This window comes from Ambystoma mexicanum, chromosome 4q (genome assembly GCF_040938575.1).
Source record: "Ambystoma mexicanum isolate Mex_15411 chromosome 4q, UKY_AmexF1_1, whole genome shotgun sequence".
Taxonomy (NCBI): Eukaryota; Metazoa; Chordata; class Amphibia; order Caudata; family Ambystomatidae; genus Ambystoma; species Ambystoma mexicanum.
The window spans coordinates 195268713-195288162 of NC_090928.1; the positions used below are offsets into that span (position 1 = coordinate 195268713).

Consider the following 19450-nt stretch of genomic DNA (forward strand, 5'->3'; position numbering starts at 1 on the left):
TCCGAGTCAGAGGCAAGAACCTTCCTAGACAAGCCAATTGTTCCCCCTGTAATTGTAAACCGGAACATGGAGCATGCGCAGCTACCGCAAATTAATGAAGATCTTGTTAAGCAGATAATAGCCATGGCTGCTGCACTTTCTGGTTATAATAACTCACCCCAAGTGGTGCCCGTGACAATGTGGACAGTGCCACCCTAACCTGGGCACCACGGAAAATTGTTTGAATGTTTGTCAACAGCTGTGGGCTGGCAAATTTCAATAGATGGTGGGGTACCATTGATGGAAATGCACTTCCTGCTGTAATTCTACTCCAAAAAACCATGCATGTATTACACTTTACTGTGGAAGGATTTGACTGTTATTCACAACCTGCAACCTTAGGGGTAAAGGGTAGACCCTCGGGGGGGGCTATCAATTCTTGTTAATAATGCCTGCAAATTTTTTACGAAGCTCATTTACAAGGATAAAATTCATAATAATCATAATAATAATAATAATAATTTGGCATTTATATAGCACTACGAACCCTCAGGTATCTGAGCGCTGCTTATTATTACCCACGGTGTGTGGTGCTCAATTATCGACCTCGGAAGGATGAAAGGCTGAGTTTGGCCCAATAGTCTCCCAAGGGCGGTATAACGCAGGTGGACCTCATGGGGAGGAACTCCCCTCCTGGGGACCAAGATGACCACTTAAAGTACATGCCCTATTGTCACAGCCCCAGTGTCCAATCACACAGTCAACACACTGGTAATACCACCCCACAACCTCTTAATGAGCTGTGAGACAGGCATGGTATCAGGAGAGACACAGACTCAAAGATGTTAGTTTCAAAACCTTTATTTACTAAAGCTCTTGGGTAGGGGTAATACCTAGCTGGCCTTAACTCTAAATGTATGGCTCCCTTAACTGATGTTTCTAAGGGCCGTCGATGTCTAAGAGTACAAAACAATAGTCCATCTGTGTCTAAACCTATGATTGCCCGCACTCTTTACAAAAATGTGTTAGGAAGTCTTCAAAAAGGAATAAATAGTGGTTCAACAGAAAATCAGAAACCAAGGTTGATTTTGGGTGACTTTATCACCAGGTGTGGAGTGGTCAGCTTCACAAAAATGAGTTCAATTAACAAAGGGCTGTTCATCAGACCTTATCCATAGTTCTTGTCGCAGTCTTACACTTTCAAATGTCTTAAGATCCTTGGGATTCCCTTCCCCAAGCTTTAGCTCTTCCAAGTTCCAAAACTACAATCAAAAATAAATATACACAGTTCCTTTCCAAGCTCCTCTGGGTTCCCTTCCCCAAGCATTAACTTCTTTAGCATAAAAAAACCAATAAGTATTCCACTTCTCTTGGATTCAAATACAAGTTCAGCTATCACAAGATAATAGGTATTCCACTTTGTTAGGCCTCTCTGAGTTTCCCTTCCCCAAGCTCAACCCCCTCTTGGATTCAAACACAAGTTCAGTTGTCAGGATGTACCCTTCCTTTTATATTCAGTTCTTTCATGCACATTTCACATGTGGGGTACAATCAGAGATTTTCAAAACCGCCCGGGTCTTTGCTTCTTCTAGGCATGACCACTCTGATCGGTATCCCCTCTCCTTTCATTCATTGCTCTTTCTTTTTAACCTCTCACTTTCTGGTGCTTCCTGCACCCCTTTCTTGCTTTCCTTTCTTTCTATAACTTTCTCATGCACTCTTGCACCTTCCTCTGCTTTGTTCCATCAGTATTGTGCCTCTGGGACACTTTCCACACTATCCTTTCTTTAACATGCACACTTGCACCTGGTTAACATGCACACTTGCACATGATCGTTTTCTTCCCGTGCCTCTGTACACTTTACATTCTTTAAATGTCTTTCGGTGAGGGGCACAGCCAAAGAGTGCGACTTGTGCCCCTTTCTCATTTTCTTCCCCATGGAATATTCCTCATAAGACCTCGACCTCTTAGAAGAGGGAGTACTTTCCAGGGGCCTGTCAGTTCTGGCCGAGGCATGACTGCGGACAAAGGTCGTTATGAACAGATGGGAGGTGCACCAAAGTGATAGTCAATTGGACTCTACAAGATTTGAACAATTCATTTCATACACATCTTACGATTTACAAAGTTTCAGGTGCAACTGGGTGGTGCCCCCTGACCTTCTGGGGCGCCAACATCAACTAAACAAAACACAATCCTGTTGTTGCCACCTGGTGAACCCGAATGCACTCCTCTGGGTCCAACAACCATATCCACTTAGATTTGCTTGTTTGTTTGTTTTATTATTTATAGTGCGCACCTGACCCAGAGGTATTCGGGCGCGAAGGCAAAAAGAGGGTTGTTAAGCTTAAGTTACATAAGTTACATGGAACACAGGAATACGCACAGCTAAGGTTACAATGCTGTATGCATGAGCAACAGCAACATTCAGGGCAGATAATAATAGGTATATACAGTAAGAGCCCGGAATAAGTGAGAGGCGCATGCACATGGCAAAGAACAGTGAAGTCACATATATACAGTAAGTACTGCGGGAAGATTGCAGATAAGGTGAGGTCAGACGTCATGTTCCTTTAGCCAGTGAATCAGGCTAGATCTGAATTGTAGGTACGGTAAATCTTCCCTTAAGGCAAGGGGGAGGGAATTCCAATATTGTGCTGCTTTGACCAGGAAGCTACTCCCTCCGGATTTAGTAAGCTTAAATCTAGGTACTAGTAGTAGATTCCAGTTAGTTTTTCTTAGAGGCCGAGAGGCTGGTTGTCTAGTGAATCTGGCTGTGAGGTATTGTGGGGCTGCTTGGTTGAGACATTTGTGTGTCAAGGATGCAGTTTTGAGGAGGATTTTATCTTTCGTAGAGAGCCAGTTAACGGATCTCCTAAGGTCATAAATGTGGGCTTTTTTGGGGAGACTTTAGGCGGCAGTCAGGGCATTATTTTGGAGAGTCTGAATTTTGGACGTAATATATTTACTGCTGCCTATATATAGGGCATTGCAATGATCCAGGTTGGATAAAATCAGGGCTCTCGCTAGAGTAATGCAGTTGTTGGGTGTGAGGAAAGGCTTAGCTGCCCAGATCAGCTTGCAGGTGTAGGAGGTAGCGGACGCCATAGCATTTACTTGTTTACCAAAGGTAAGCATAGAATCTATGTAGAAGCCAAGAGTTTTAACTACCTTGGCCACTGTAATGTTATTGTTATCGATTATGAGGGAGGCGTAGTTGGGACCTAGTTTTTCAATGTTGGCTGGTGTGCCTAAAACGAGGAGTTCTGTTTTGTCATCATTCAGGCATAGACCGTGAGAGGCCATCCATGCCTGGATGATGAGGTAGACTCTGCTCACAAAGGCCAAATCCTTGTCGTAATCTCCCGTTAACGGGATGAGGATCTGGGTATCATCAGCATAATTTGTGTAGGTGATACCTAGACCGTCTAGATCAGGCTTGTCCAACCTTTTTGAATGTAGGGCCGAAGCATTAACATTTTGTCGCCCAGTGGGCCGGTGAGCCAACAGTCAACAACCTCACCCAAAGCAGTATATTAAAAAGCAATATTGTGTGACCTCTACAGGGATTGATAGCCATGCAGTCCCAAAGATAGGTTTTGGTGTCAGGGGCAGTGATCAAAGGTTAGTTGCTTGTGATATTCTCCTGTTAAGTTGCATTGACCCCACAACAGTTTTCAATTTTTTCTTTCCAACAAGCTGAAAATCGGCATCGCTACTGGGAATTCTCATGGGTCCACCAGCGAACCTCTGTGAGAGATTCAGCACTGCAGCGCATGGGCATGCATTGGCAGTGCAGCACATGGGCATGCATTGGTAGAGCAGCGTGTGGGCACGCACTGGCAGTGCACTCAGAATCTCTGCCACAAGACCAGGGGCTCTCTGGGCAACCAACCTAGCAGGCCTAGTGCACACTTTACCTTTTCTTTCTTTCACCAATAAATCAGGATAAAGCGCGAACGCTGTCCCCCACTACCAGAAATAATGCAGTCGAGTATCCCGCATTTGGGGACATAGCGGGGGTCAGCAAATCCGATATGCAATGGGTGAGCCTCACCCTGGGAGATATGCCTTTGTGATCACAGATTCTCCTCTGCCAGGTAAGTATGAGTTGCAAGCAAGAGGGCAAGGGATGGGTCCATTCTGGAAGCCCCGGTAAGCGAGGGTGAGAAGGCAGGGCTTGACCCAGACAACCCCCGGAAGCTCTGAGTGGGCACCGGATATCGTGGGGCGCTCAAGACTGGGATGAGAGGCCTGCGCACTTGACCTCTCGAGTGAATGCTGTGGACCTGAGCTGCTCAGCGCTGTCCCCCTTGACTGCAGAAAAATAAATTCTGCCACAAGACAAGGGGATCTGTGTGCAACCACTCGCCGCACACCTTACTTTTTCTTTCTTTCACCAATAAACCAGGGCTGTGGGCCCGATGAGCTGCTCAGAGCTTGACTGCAGCAAAATAAATTCTGCACAACCTTCAAGGGGGGTGGAGAGGGTTAATATATTTGCATCACAAGCTCCATGCTTTTGGAAACCGCAAATGCCCACTTTAAACAGCACAAACTAGTTTTACCCTTCTTATAAAACATTTTTAAACACATCTTTTCCGCACCTATTTAAATTAATATGTGTTTAAGCTTCTGATCACCTGCTATATCTCTACCTAGCGCTTTAAAATCTTAGGGTCCTCAGTGCTATAAATGACTATAAACAACAAAACTGTTGGAGGGCGTGGTGTACAGCAGAGAGGGAGAGATGCAGAGCAATACGTACATGAGAGAAGTGCCCCAAGTGGTGCACTGATGGGTGAGGTGCAAAGAGCAGGGCACACAAGACAGAGCTGCCCAGAAACTGGTGCACAGAGTAAATCAGGGAAGTGCCTATTGCACCAAAGCTCTGGGCTGACAGATAGGGGGCAGTGGTGTGTAGAACCTCTTGCAGCACAGAAGGCTGCAAACAGAGGTGCATTATCTGTGCAGAAAGTAGTGCACAGAGGAGAGTAATGAAAAGAACGGTGTGCAGGGAGACAGCTATAAAGAAGTGCATTGTCTGAGAAGAGTGGTGTGGTGTGCCTCAGAGCGGGATGCAAAGAGGGGTACATTGGCTGAGCGGGTAGTGGCACACAGAGCAGAGTGGTGCAGAGAGGGTGTGCAAGGTGGAGATCTGCAAGGTTAGCTGCATTTGCTGAGAAGAAAGTGGTGCCCAGAAGAGTGCAGTGTGCAGGGAAGAGGAATGTAGAGAGGTGCACAGGCTGCGAAGAAAGTGGTACACAGAGGAGAGTGGTGCACAGAATGTGTAGGGAAAGAGCTACAGAGCACGGTTCACTGGCTGATCCGAGAGTGGTGCACGGAGGAGAGTGGTGCAAAAAAAGGTGCACAGGGGAGAGAGCTGCAGCAGAAGATGCATTGTCTGAGTAGAGAGTGGTGCACAGAGGAGAACGGTGCACAGAAAGGTGTGCAGGGGACAGCAGCAGCAGATAGAGGTGCATTGGCTGAGCAGAGAGTTGGCACAGAGGTGAGTGGTGCAAAAAAGGGTGTGCAGGGAAGAGAGCTGCAGAGAGAGGAGGATTGCCTGAGCAGAGGTTGGTGCACAGAGAATGGTGCACAGAAAGGTGTGCAGGGGAGAGAGCTGCAGTCCGGCAAGAGGGCTGCAGTGATGTGGGCAAATTGAAAAAAGTACACAATCAGGGAAATAAAATAAAGGTGGTCCTGGTGCCCTCCCTGCGGCACCCGAGGCGCCATTATTTTCTTTTCCAATGGTACATTTCTAAAAAAAATTCCCGCGCTGCTTAAGTCTGGGAAGAGAGGGCTGCAACAGCATGAGCAAAATGGAAATAAATACATAAAAAGGAAAAAAAAGAAATTCAGTCCTTGTGCCCTCCCTCCGGCACCCGAGCCGCCATTTTCTTTTCTAACTGCATTTGTTTCAATTTGTCCCGCGCTGCTGCAGTCTGGGAAAAGGGCTGCAATGGCACAGGCAAAATGGAAATAAACACACAAGGGGAAAAAATAAGGGCAGTCCTGGTGCCCTGCCTGCGGCACCCGAGCTGCCATTATTTTCTTTTCCAATGGTACATATTTGTTCAATTTTTCCGGTTACCAGACAATTGGTCGAAAAAAATTGGTCGACCAGACAAATGGTCGAACCAATTTGGTCGAAAACCAAATGGTCGAATTTTATATTTTTTTTATTTTAACCCTTTTTTTAATTTTTTTGGGGGGGTCCCCCCCCCAACCCCCTTTTTTTCTCTAAAAACCCCTTTTTTTACAAAACGAAAACCCGAAAAATAAATATATAAATAGTTTTCGACCAAATTGCGTCGACCAAATTGCAGTCGACCAGTTTTTTTTCGACGAGTTGACTGGACACCATTTTTCCCGCACTGGTTAAGTCCGGGAAGAGAGGGCTGCAACAGCATGGGCAAAATGGAAATAAATACATAAAAAGGAAGAAAAAAAAGAAATGCAGTCCTGGTGACCTCCCTCCGGTACCCGAGCCGCCATTATTTTCTTTTCTAACTGCATTTGTTTCAATTTTTCCAGCGCTGCTGCAGTCTGGGAAAAGGGCTTCAATGGTGCAGGCAAAATGGAAATAAATACATAAAAAGACAAAAAAAGAAATGTGGCACAGTTTCCCACCCTCTGGATTTATATGGCTGCGCTCTTGGCTCGGCCCTTGGTCGGCTCCTAGAGCCTGGCCTGGCCACTAGGCTCGGCACTATCCAGGAATTCCCTGGCTCCCCCAGGTCTAGTGTAGATCAAAGTTCATATATAAGAAAGTACATAAAGTTGAAGGAAAGCATCAAGCATTTATCATGAATTTTCATCGCACAGTGTTCACATGGAATGTCCAATTTGATGAATCTCATTGGTCAACAATTCCAACATGCTGACGCGTTTCGGAACCACAAATTCCTTTCTCAAGGCTCTTAATCTGTTACTTCATTGCATTCATTAACATCTGCAAGTTGAAAATATTACTGTATAAGTATCCCAACTAATTAAATAGTGTGAAGGCCTTGCGGGCTTGCCCTAATGTAGAGAAGGCGCTGAGTACACCCACCTCAACCACTTCGCCCATACTGCCTATATGTTGGGAACCAGAGCGTGAGACACGCGCGGTACCAGTGGAACTACCGATACCGAAGAGAATCTTAGAGGCAAGGTTCCCATTGAGGAAACCATACCTGCATACCAGACAGTACGATGGCCATTAGTTTAGTTTAGTTTAGTTTAGTTTATTATTTGTATAGCGCCGCCTGGCCCTAGGGCATCCAGGCGCTTGCGATGAATACAACAAGAATAATGAATACAACAAGAATAATGCAGCAGAAATGTACAAATCGATTACATATTTACAAATTTACAGTCTTGGTGCATGCTAGTGCGGTAGGGCTAGGCAGTTTCTTTGGATAGAAGCCAAGTTTTGGTGTTGTGTCTAAATCTGTGAAAGGACGGTTCTGATCTCAGCTCGAGTGGAAGTGAATTCCAAAGTTTGGAGGCAAGCACGGGGAAGCTGGAGCCACCTGCTTTTTGGAGCTTAAATCTTGGGATATTTAAGCAGTGTGTTTGAGCTGATCTGGTAGGGCGCGCTGGGGTGTGGTGCTTGAGGTTGTCGGATAGGTATCTGGGTGCTTGGTTAGCTAGGCATTTGTGTGTGAGTGAGATGGTTTTATATTCAATTCTTTGTGGTATGGATAGCCAATGGCAGGTGCGTCTGGCGTCCGAGATGTGTTCTTGTTTGGGTATGTTCAGGGCTGCTCGCAAGGCGTTGTTTTGTATGACTTGTAGTTTGTTGATGTTTTTCTGACTGGTTCCCAAGTATAGCGCATTGCAGTAGTCAACTTTGGAAAGGACTAGCGCTCTGGCTAAGGTGATGCAGTTGGATGGTGAGAGGTAAGGTCTGCTGGCATTGATAAGTTTACAAGTGTAAGCAGTGGCTGATGAGATGGAATTGATCTGTCTTGTCAGTGTGAGGGAGGAGTCGAGGTAGATTCCTAGGGTTTTGACGCTGTTAGAGACGGTGATGTTATTGCCGTCTATAGTGAATGCTTGATAGAGTTTGTCGAGTTTATTAAGTCTGGGTTGGGAACCTAGGAGAAGAAGCTCGGTCTTGTCGTCATTAAGGCATAGGCCATGCTTGGCCATCCATTCTTGGATAATGGAATAAATGTTGTTGAGAGCAGTGAGGTCGGTGGAGTAGTCGCCTGTTAAAGGGATCAGTATTTGGGTGTCATCTGCGTAGTTGGTGTAGATGACACCCAAGCGGTCCAGTATGTCAAAGAGGGGTTTCGTGAATACATTGTATAGAGTGGGGGAGACGCAGGAGCCCTGGGGGACACCGCAAGTGACTGGGGCTGGGATGGCAGATGCTGTGGGTGCGAAGACTCTCATGGATCAGTTGTTAAGGAAGGAATGGATCCATGCGTTGGCGTTATCTGAAAATTTGGCTGCTGAGGATAGATGTTTGCAGAGGATGTCATGGTTGACCAGGTCGAAGGCGGCCGATAAGTCAAGGAGGAGAAGGAGGGCTAGTTTACCATTGTCTTTAATGTTGTCCATCTGTGTCTTAAGGTCAATCAGGGCGGTCTCAGTGCCGTGTTTGGGGCGGAATCCTGATTGTCTGAGTCCTAGTAAGTTATTTTTCTCGAGGTGGTTCTGTATCTGGAGATAGGCAGCTCTGTCGAGGATTTTTAGTAGGAAGGGTACAGTCGTTATGGGTCTGTAGTTGGTGGGGACATTAGGGTCAAGGGTGGGCTTCTTAAGTAAAGGAAGAACCCAGGAGTCCTTGAGGTTGTTGGGCACTATGTTGGAGGTGAAAGATGCGTTGATGAGGGAGGTGATGAAGGGAGCAAGTTGTTTGGCAGCATCTTTAATGATAGGGGCTGGGCAAGTGTCGCCTTGGCATTTGGACGGTTTAAGAGAGTAGATTATTTCTTCAACCTCTTTAATGGTTATGGTGGAAAACTCAAAGAGGTTATTGTCATCATTTTGGGGGGTGGTGTGGGTGTGTGTAGAGGGGGTGATGTTATCGGAGAGGGTGAGGCTTTCTTTCTTTGTCAGGATTTTGGCTTGTAGCGTGGCAATTTTGCCTAGGAGTGCTTCCTGGATGTTCGTGCACCAGTGGATGTCTTTGTTGCAAGTGTCTGGAATGGGGGAGGGTGATTCGAGTTCTCTCAGGATATTGAAGAGCTCTTTGGTATTAGATTTGGCGTTGCTGATTCTTTCATTGTACATGTTTTTTTTAGACTGGATGATGGCTGATTTATAGATGTTCGATGCTAGTGCGTAGGATGTCTTATTAATAGTGGATGGTGACTGTTTCCATGCTAATTCAGCTTGTCTTTTGGCTTTGCGGAGTGTTTTTTGTTTGGGGGTGAACCAGGAATTGAGGTGTGCTCGTGGTTTGGCTTTCCGAAGCTTGAGTGGTGCTATGGTATTTATGGCCTTAAGGATAGTTGTGTTGTATAAATCTACTAATTCAGTAGGGTTGGTCATGGTGGGTGAGAAGTCGATGATGGGTTGGAGTAACGGGAGGAGTTTCTCTAGTGTGATATTTTTGTTGTTTCTTGTGAGTGTGGGTGGTGCATTGGAGGAGGGCCCTGGTGTTTGAGTGCCTTTGTTGATGGTGAAGGTAATAAGGTGGTGATCGGTCCAGGCGCATGGAGTGTTGGAGAGGATGGTAGTGTTGCAATTGAGGTCAGCTATCCAGTCAAGGATGCGGCCTTTGTTATGTGTGGGTTGTGCGATATGGTGGGTGAGTCCTAATTCTGAAATAGTGTTTGCGATAGTGTGAGCTTTGTCATCTTTCTCATCATTGAGACCTAGATTAAAGTCTCCTAGGATGAGTAGTCGAGAGTTAGGTTTGATATTGTTAGAGAGTAGAAGGGCTATGTCGTCATTAAAGGATAGTATGGGGCCTGGCGGTCTGTAGATGAGGTGGATGGTGATAGTGCTTGTGTGCGTTGTGGATAGTTTGAGGGTGAGTAATTCCGCTGATGTCAGTGATTGGTTTTGTATGTGTCTAATGTTGATGGAACTTTTTGCAATAACGGCTACTCCACCACCTTTAGCTGTTTGTCTGTCTGCACGATAGATGGTATAGTCATTGGGTATAGCAAGTGATAGAGAGGGGCCAGATGCTGGGTGGAGCCAGGTCTCTGTAATAGCTATGAAGTCGAGATCATTAACGGTGATAATGTCGGCAATGTCTAAGGCATGGGCGACTACAGATCTCGCATTGATGAGTGCACCTTTAATGGTTTCGGTGGTGATGCATGATTTTTTGATGTGGGTGCGGGGGGAGGGTGCGATCAGGCCGTGTGATATCTGGTCTGTCGGAAGTGTAGGGCGTGTGCAGTGAGGGGCAGATTTGGTAAAGGTTATGTTTTGTTTGTTGCCTAGATTGGGGAAGGATGCGGGTGTGTGTGTTCTGGATCTGAGTCGGGTGAATCTCGATAATCCTGAGCAGGGATAGGATCTGCTGGTAGTAAGGTTCGTGATAGTGGGTTGGCCGATGGGAGTAGTTTGTGATGCTTCTTGGGGGCTGGGGGTGTCTGCTATGCGATGAGAGTCAATGGAGGAGGTAGGCTGGAAGGGGTTGATGTTGGGTAGGAAGGGGGTGGGGCAGGGTATGGGATAATGTCTGGGGCAAGCTAGTCTGCTGAGGCCGTTGGGGTGTAAGCGAAAGTGTGACCCTGTACAAGGGGTGTCATGGGGGACCAGGCAGAATGGGAACATAATGAGGAAGGTCCAGGTTATCATTTCTGAGTTTAGAGGGAACTGACGCACAAAATCGTCAGAGAGAAGCTAGTGCGCAATGTTAGTACACAATGGTGCTGCAGTGAGGGTACTAGCGCAGAGAATCGGAGAAATGCTAGTGCACAGTGCTGATACCCAGTACTAATACGCAGTGTAATCTAGGCGACCATAAGGCATTACACAATGTCACAGTAGTCTCTAAGCGACCATAAGGCACTTACACAATGTCACAGTAGTCTCTAAGCGACCATAAGGCACTACACAATGTCACAGTAGTCTCTAAGCGACCATAAGGCACTACACAATGTTGTCACAGTGGTCTCTAAGCGACCATAAGGCACTACACAATGTTACAGTAGTCTCTAAGCGACCATAAGGCACTATACAATGTCACAGTAGTCTCTAAGCGACCATAAGGCACTACACAATGTTGTCACAGTGGTCTCTAAGCGACCATAAGGCACTACACAATGTTACAATAGTCTCTAAGCGACCATAAGGCACTACACAATGTCACAGTAGTCTCTAAGCGACCATAAGGCACTACACAATGTTGTCACAGTGGTCTCTAAGCGACCATAAGGCACAACACAAGTGGTCACAGTGGTCTCTACGCGACCATAAGGCACTACACAATGTTACAGTGGTCTCTAAGCGACCATAAGGCACTACACAATGTTACAGTGGTCTCTAAGTGACCATAAGGAGTGCCTTAAGTAGTGACACAATGTCACAGTAGTCTCTAAGCGACCATAAGACTCTACACAAGTGGTCATAGTGGTCTCTAAGCGACCATAAGGCACTACACAATGTTGTCACAGTGGTCTCTAAGCGACCATAAGGCACAACACAAGTGGTCACAGTGGTCTCTACGCGACCATAAGGCACTACACAATGTTACAGTGGTCTCTAAGCGACCATAAGGCACTACACAATGTTACAGTGGTCTCTAAGTGACCATAAGGCACTACACAATGTCACAGTAGTCTCTAAGCGACCATAAGACTCTACACAAGTGGTCATAGTGGTCTCTAAGCGACCATAAGGCACTACCCAATGTGAGCAGTAGTCTGTGTTATACCGTACTGCGAGAACAGGGTTCAGTGAAGGCTTGAAACAGTTCAGGTTGCTGGCTGGATCAGTTGAAAAAAGGTTGCAGTAAGGGGCGGTATGTTACCCCAAAGGAGATGGGCAGGGGATCTAGCCCTATGCTCGGTGGTGTATACAGGCTAGAGATAGGCACAGTGCACAGTGCCTTCGAGGTGGGCCGGTTCGGAACCTGCTGGCTTGTGGTTGGCTCCCAATAGAGGAGAGGGGCCAATCACGATGTTTGCAGGGTAGCAGGGCCGGATGGAGGGCTAAAGATGCGGCGGACAGCCATCTTTAAATGGTGTGAACCTCAGGGCTTCGATTGGTGGCTGGATGCACTTAGAGTGCATTAATGGGGCAGATCCTGGCAGGAAGGGCCGCACTGGGCAACGCTGGAGCAGTGCGGATATTACTAAATAATTTGCCGCGTGTTGCCTTCAAGATGCACGCTCGTGCTGTAGCTAGGGACTCGTGACATACCTGGTGTCAGCAGCTCCAGCAGTAGATGGAAGGAGCTCCTGCTCATGGTGGCTCTGGATTGGTAAGGGCAGAGTTTCTGGCCCCTAGCTCCTGTGGCTCCGAACAGGCACCCAACAGGCCTTAGAATGGCCTTCGAGCTGGCCGCCGGCGTAAACCGCCTGCCGGCGGTTCCAGCTGATGAAATTGAGGCTTAGCCTCGGTTTCGCGCCGCGCTGCGCCCGGCATGGGCGAGTCAGGCGCCGTGTGGGGACAGGGTCAGGCAGGCCCTGTCCGAGTTCCCGGTTCGGCGCGTGGTTCCTCTGCTGGGCTGGTGGTGCTGGGGGGGCTCCTGCCCTCGCCCCACGATGAGGAAGGATGGAATGGGGGGTTAGCAGGCATTTCATTCTGGAATGAAATCCCAGAAAAAGCAGGACCAATGAATAGCAAAGAAGAATGGTGATGGTGACGTCACACAGAGCCGAGCATATGCACATAGAAGAGACTAGAGAATGCAGATATTCTATAAGGCATCAAGAAAGTATCAAAGATAAGTGGCATCTTGGGATCAAGAAGAAGAAACTTATGCTACCGAACTGATGAAGAGATCAAGTAATTTTACACCTGTACAGATGCAAAGAAACGCAAGCAGATGAAGTATTCTTGAGGCTAGCTTTATAGTGAATAGATTGCGGCATGCACCAATATATATATATATATTGAAGTGAGTAAAGTGTCGCAGTTGAAAAGCAATTGAATTAAAGAAGCAGATATCAGAAAGGCGAGACTGGATGAGACAAGAAGCCAAGGTCTTATCAGGATGGGGTGAGCAGACATTGGATACAAATCATGTGAAAGAACGAAACTCTGGTTAAGAAGGCATGGACAAAGGGAAGATGTCAGAGGTCTATTAGAAAATAGTATTTTAAATACACTATGGCTCGATTTTGTGTTCTTCAGTCACATGGAAGAATGAAGTTGGACGAACACGATGGTCACACCTACGCATCACTCCCCTGAATTCTCCAGAGCAAAAGAACACTCCTAAAGACAAGTTCAAAGCCTTAATTGACAGCAGACCACTGAGGTGATGTTAGATGAATATGCTAATTGGTGGGAAGCTATGGTGGAAGACTAGCTCACCAGCACCTGGAAGTCCAGTCTGCGTGCTGCTAACATAGGTGGAAAAGTACTGACGGAGGTTAGAGTGCCAACCACTGGTAGGGGGCTGCGTGATAAAGGGTCCTATAGTTTGAGTAGTCAATGGGATGTCGTGTATTGAGTAACGTTCATAGTGACCTGTTTAAGGGGAGGGCTTAGTTGCCCCACCTGATGTTAAGAAACCTATCACTTGATTCCAAGATGGCCGCGCACCTGTGAACACTGCAGCCCAGAGCTCCCGACCCGCAAATGTGTTGAAGCCCGAAAATCAGCAAAATAATCCTTCCCCAGGCAATTCTAGACACAGCTTTTGGTGCCAGGACAAGGAGGCAACCCGGGACCACGTAAGTCAGAGTCCGAAGCCTCTGACTTGGCAGGACGTTGAGCGGATGCCCCAGCAAGACACCTCAAAGCCCACCGCAACACGGCCAGGAAGGTGGGCACAAGTGCCGATACGCACCGCATCTCAGCAAGCGTGAACCAACTACTGTTGTCCCCCAAGTGGAGAGGGCCATCAAAGAGGGGAAAAGGCACATTAAGAGCCCGTCTTCCAGCTGCAAGGGGAGCGGTCCCCGTTCCGGCTTCCTTGCCACAAAGACGCACCGGGAGGCGCAGCATGTCCCACCGGCCAGGTTGCCCCCACTGAAGCCAATGAACAAGGAAGGCCGCTGACCAGCGGTGCAGTGAGGATACAGCGGTACCTGAAACCAGGGGCACTATCACACCCTGAAACATCAACAACTGACCTGACGCCTAGGTGAGCGGAGGAACCCTAGCGAAGCTCTCGGGCCCCTGGTGGACGGGCCTCACCATGCGAGGAAGCAAGAGGGACTGAGGGCCCTGAACAAGGCCCCAGACACCAGCCAACTGGCACACCCGAGAAGGGACAACATCATTGGCACAGGCCTCCCAGCAGATAAAAAAGTCACGCCAGACACAGGGGAGTTACCTCAAGACCGGACGATAAGGCCAAGGGATCCATGCCCACAAGAGCCCATTCCCCCCTCTCCTGCTGACGGGTTACTGGAACCCCATTACCAACGGGCTGCAACTGAGGTCCTGGTTCACATGACGGGCCTCTCACTACAGGCGCCAGGGAATGTGTAAGGACACAGAGCCACGCAATTCTTGTCAGAACTCCCAGCTATGGCCACGTAAGACAGAAGAGGGGATACTTCCCCTCTGGATAAAGAACGCTTAACACGGTTGCTAAGGCATACACAAGCAGCTGGAGAAGCCAGGGGGGACTGCAGAGAGCCCCAAAAGCCCAGAGCTCTGCTACAAAAACAAGGGTACCCGCACTCAGGGGACACTAGAAGACGCAAACGAATGGGGGCCCACACCCCGGGCATGGACCTGCAGGGCCTGGATCTGCAGACCACACAGCCTGGAGTCGACCCGGGTACAAACCAAGTGCGGTGAGGAGCAACCACAGGACATAACCTTACCAATCCCGCCTCACAATGTCAAAAAACAGGAATAAAGAGACTCCGTCAGCGCCCAAAAACACCAAAAAGACACAGAAAGGACCGCTAGCTAAGATAAGGGCAAAAGAGACTGATCTAGCCGGGGGCTTGCCCACAAAAGACTGGGCCACAGAACCAGAAGCAGATCTCACCCAAGAAGACCTAAATAGACCGGTGACACAAGCCTCACTCAAACATTTCCTGGGCGAAATAGTAGACAAAATCACTGCGACTGGCCAGAAACAAATGGATAAAAAGAGACATTAACAAAATAGAAGAGAGGGTGGACACCAACGGGCGTGCCATCCAGGAACCGACAGAAGATGCAAGGAAAGCCGACACCCTCTTGAAAATCCCTGCGGCGGCCACCCACAACCTCGTACTGCAGGCAGACGACCTGGAGAATCGATCCAGGAGGTCTAATATACGTGTCAAATGCTTATCAGAGGAGACGCAGGACCAGGATCTACCCCAGGTACTCAAGAGTATCTTCCAAGACCTGTTGGACCCGGAAGTAGGCCCAGAAATCCAATTTGACAGGGTCCACAGAGTGGGCCCGCGCCAGCAGGAACTGGGGACGAGACCGAGAGATGTCCTGGCGGCCTTAAATAGTTAGACGGTCAAAGAACAAATCCTAGCCAATGCCAGAAAGGCAAAGCAGATCACATACAATGTGTCAGGAAGGTCGGTAATCTCCTCTTCCTCCTGAGACTCCCCTTCCTCCCCTTCCTCCTCACCTTGAATTCTCCGACGTTGAGTTAGCGTTGGATTGACCTTAGTTCGAGCCTTCCCTCCTTGTTTTTTTTTTTAAGAGAGGGACGACCAAGGTAGGACGCCACAGTGACACCCTTTGGGTGATCTGTGGCAGCCCTCCTCAGTCGCTGTACAAAGGGGAAAAAGCCAAAGGCACAAAAAACCCCCGGAGGATAAAGATCTTCAAGCGTAGTGATGTAATGGACTCTCCTGAGGAAGCAGTAGAAGGAGGAACAGGGAACGAACCAGCACGATGAAAGTTCTTAAATAGTAGACTGTAGAGGATGAGGCGAGGCAATCCAATTTGCAGACAGAGGTCGGTACACAGTAATCATCAGCAGACTTAGCAGAAAAGGGCTGGACGAGGCAATCCTTGAAAACAGACAGAGGTCGGAATCCGGGAATTCACAGAGAGGCCAGAGGGGGGTAACTGGAGGAACAGCGAGGAGAAAGAACACAGGAGGAAAACTAGAAAAGACGGGAAAGAATAGACGGAAGAGATCAAGGCGGAAGGGGGGAAGGAAATAGATTGGAACGGAATAGAACAAGGGAGAGAGAGAAAGAAGGCGAGAAGAATTACCGGAGCAGGTAAGGAGCGAAAGGACTGGAAGAGGGAAAGAAACTAATGAAGCGGAAGGGAAAGGTATTAATTTCGAAAAGTAGCAGCGGCGCAGGAACAGGACGAAACACTGTACGTTGCAACGCACCTGAACCCGGAAGTGGAAAGGATTAAATACCGGTTCAGGTACGTCGCAACGACGACTAGACCTGCACCGCAAGCTCAAAACAAAAAACGTAATGGAATCCGCTATGGCGGTCGCAGCTTCCACTTCTTCCAAAGCCGCCAGTTTCCCCGCGGCGTGACAGTATGCCCCCTCCTAAGGGTCTCCCCACCGGGTTTATTGGGATGTCTGGAATGGAACTTGCGCAACAGGAGAGGTGTATTTAAATGGGCTTTGGGTTCCCAGGTATCTTCAGACTTAGGGTAACCTTTCCAGTGTACTAGGTATTCTAGACGACCCTTATGAAATCTAGAGTCGCAAATTTGGGATACCTCATAAACGTCTCCAGTGGGGTCTGAGGGGATCTGAGTGTTCTTCCTTCTTCGGAACCACTTATCTTCTATGAAGGTCTTCAATTGAGAGGCATGAAACACCGGATGTACTCGACCTAGTTGTGCAGGTAGCTGTAAGCGAAATGCTACAGGGTTGATCATTTGTGTTATCTTGTAAGGTCCAATAAATCTAGGGGACAGTTTAGATGGGTGTACCCAACGTGGTAGAAATTTAGTGGACAGAAGTACCTTAGATCCAACTTCCCAATTCGGTACTGGTCTCCTGTGTCTATTTGCTTGGGATCGGTTCCTTTCATTTGCCTCTAAGAGTCCTTGTCGAGCTTTGGTTTGGGCTTCTCGAATATTAGATAGGGAAGCTTCCACAGAGGGCACCGAGGACTCAATGTTGACCAAGGGAAGAAAGGTACGGGGATTATACCCGTACATACAGAAAAAAGGGCTAGAACCCAAGGCAGAGTGGCAGGTGTTGTTATATGAAAATTCGGCCGTAGGGAGCAATTGGACCCAATCATCCTGCTGTTGGTTGACAAAACACCGGAGATACTGCTCTAATGTACCATTAAGACGTTCAGTTTGTCCATTTGATTGTGGATGAAATCCCGAGGTCAAGGCCCTTTCAATGCCTAAACGCTTGCATAAAGCAGACCAGAAATGAGAAGTGTACTGGCTGCCACGGTCTGAGATGATCTTAGTAGGCATTCCATGTAGCTTAAATATGTCGCTCAAGAAGACTTCTGCCATGCGAGATGCTGATGGTACACCCGGTAGAGGCGAAAAATGTGCCATTTTGGTGAAAGAATCGATTACTACCATTATACAGGTACAACCCTGAGACACTGGCAACTCTACAATGAAGTCGGTCGAGATTGTGGTCCACGGACCTGTGGGTATGGCGTCGGATTGTAACAAGCCCAAAGGCTTTTGTGTGGAATATTTGTTACGAAGACAGGTAACACAAGACTGAACGTAGTGTCTAGTCTCTTCCTTCATCCGAGGCCAGAAAAAATATCTCGATAAAAGTTCTTGAGTATTCCGAATTCCACGGTGGCCCGCAATCTTGGTATCATGGCACCAGGATAATGCTGTCTTCCTTAAAGACGTAGTTGGCAGATACAACTTGTCCTTAACCATATATAGACCTTCCTTGATTACATAATCGGTTTTGACGTTATCCTTTTCTGCTTCAAACCTCCCTCCAGAATCGTCCTTAACTTGTTGCAGGAATGTGGACACCGCTCCGATTATCCGAGATCTTGCAAACATCAATTCAGTAGTAGTTTCTTGTTCTGACAGGTAATCACCTCGTCGAGACAGGGCATCTGCCACTAAGTTTTGCTCACCCGGGATATAAGTAATGTTGAAATCAAATTGGGCAAAAAAATGTGCCCACCTTGCCTGTCGTGTGTTGTAACATTCGAATTGACGCAATACCTGCAAATTCTTGTGATCCGTTCGAAGTGTAAAAGGGTGTTCTCCACCTTGGAGGAGGTGTCGCCACTCTGTGCAAGCTAATTTCATAGCCAGCAATTCTCTCTCTATCACAGAGTAGTTACGTTGGCTGGGGTTAAGTGTCTTGGAATAATAGGACACTGGATGTTCCTTCCCTTCATGCTCTTGTAGTAACACTGCTCCGATTGCAGCAGAGGATGCATCGGTTTCCACGATAAAAGGATGGAGCTGGTCAGGTTGTCTTAATATGGGAGCTGAACAGAAGGCTTGCTTGAGTTGTTGAAAATTCTCTTCGGCATGCGAAGACCACCTGAAGGGAGAGGAAGACTTTTTAAGGAGTGAGGTCATCGGGAGTACTTGTTGAGAGAAGTTGGGTATAAACTTCCGGTAAAAATTCGATAACCCCAGGAATCTTTGGATGTCTTTCACGGACTTAGGAGACGGCCAATCTAGGATGGCATTGACCTTCTGAGGGTCCATGGCAATACCCTCAGAGGAGAGTATGTATCCCAAATACGATATGGACGTGGCCGAAAACACACACTTTTCCAGTTTGACAGAGAGATGATTTTCTTTGAGTCTGTGAAATACCTCCCTGACATGAGTATTATGCTCTACTTGAGAGTGGGAAAAGACCAATATATCATCAAGATAAATGATGACAGAGTGTCCCAGAATATCTGAAAAAAGTCTGTCCATGAAACGTTGGAAGATAGATGGAGCATTTACCAGGCCAAAGGGCATCACTTGATACTCATATAAGCCAAAAGGTGTCCTAAAGGCAGTCTTCCACTCGTCTCCGGTTTGGATCCTAAGTAAATGGTATGCATTGCGTAAGTCCAGTTTAGTAAACACTGTGGCCGACTGGACGGCATGAACAATTTCAGAGATGAGAGGCATAGGATATCTGTCCTTGATGGTTACCTTGTTTAATCCTCTGTAATCGATACAGGGTCGTAGTTCTTGCATGTCTTTCTTGGGAATGAAGAATAGGGAGGCACCAGCAGGAGATTTAGAAGGTCTGATTAACTCATTGGCTAAGTTCTTGTCTAGGTAATCTCTCAAATAATGTCTTTCTTGCAAAGTCAAGGGATACATGCGACCAAAAGGGACTAAAGCCTCGGGGTGCAAATCAATGCAACAATCCTCAGGTCTGTGAGGAGGAAGCTCTAATGGAATCTTCTCTGCCACCACTTCAGCGTAACTGCTGAAATAGGATGGTAAGCAATGTATGGACTTCGATTCCATCCCACAGGAAGTCTGTAT

The 19450-nt window shown here is 47.5% G+C and overlaps 1 non-coding gene across 1 annotated transcript; it reads right to left on the reverse strand.

Moving 5' to 3' along the window:
* Window positions 1-3924: 3924 nt before the first annotated feature.
* LOC138468555 (U1 spliceosomal RNA) lies at window positions 3925-4088 on the reverse strand. The gene has a single exon (XR_011268325.1). It is a non-coding gene; the product is annotated as a U1 spliceosomal RNA (small nuclear RNA).
* Between the last annotated feature and the right edge of the window lie 15362 nt (window positions 4089-19450).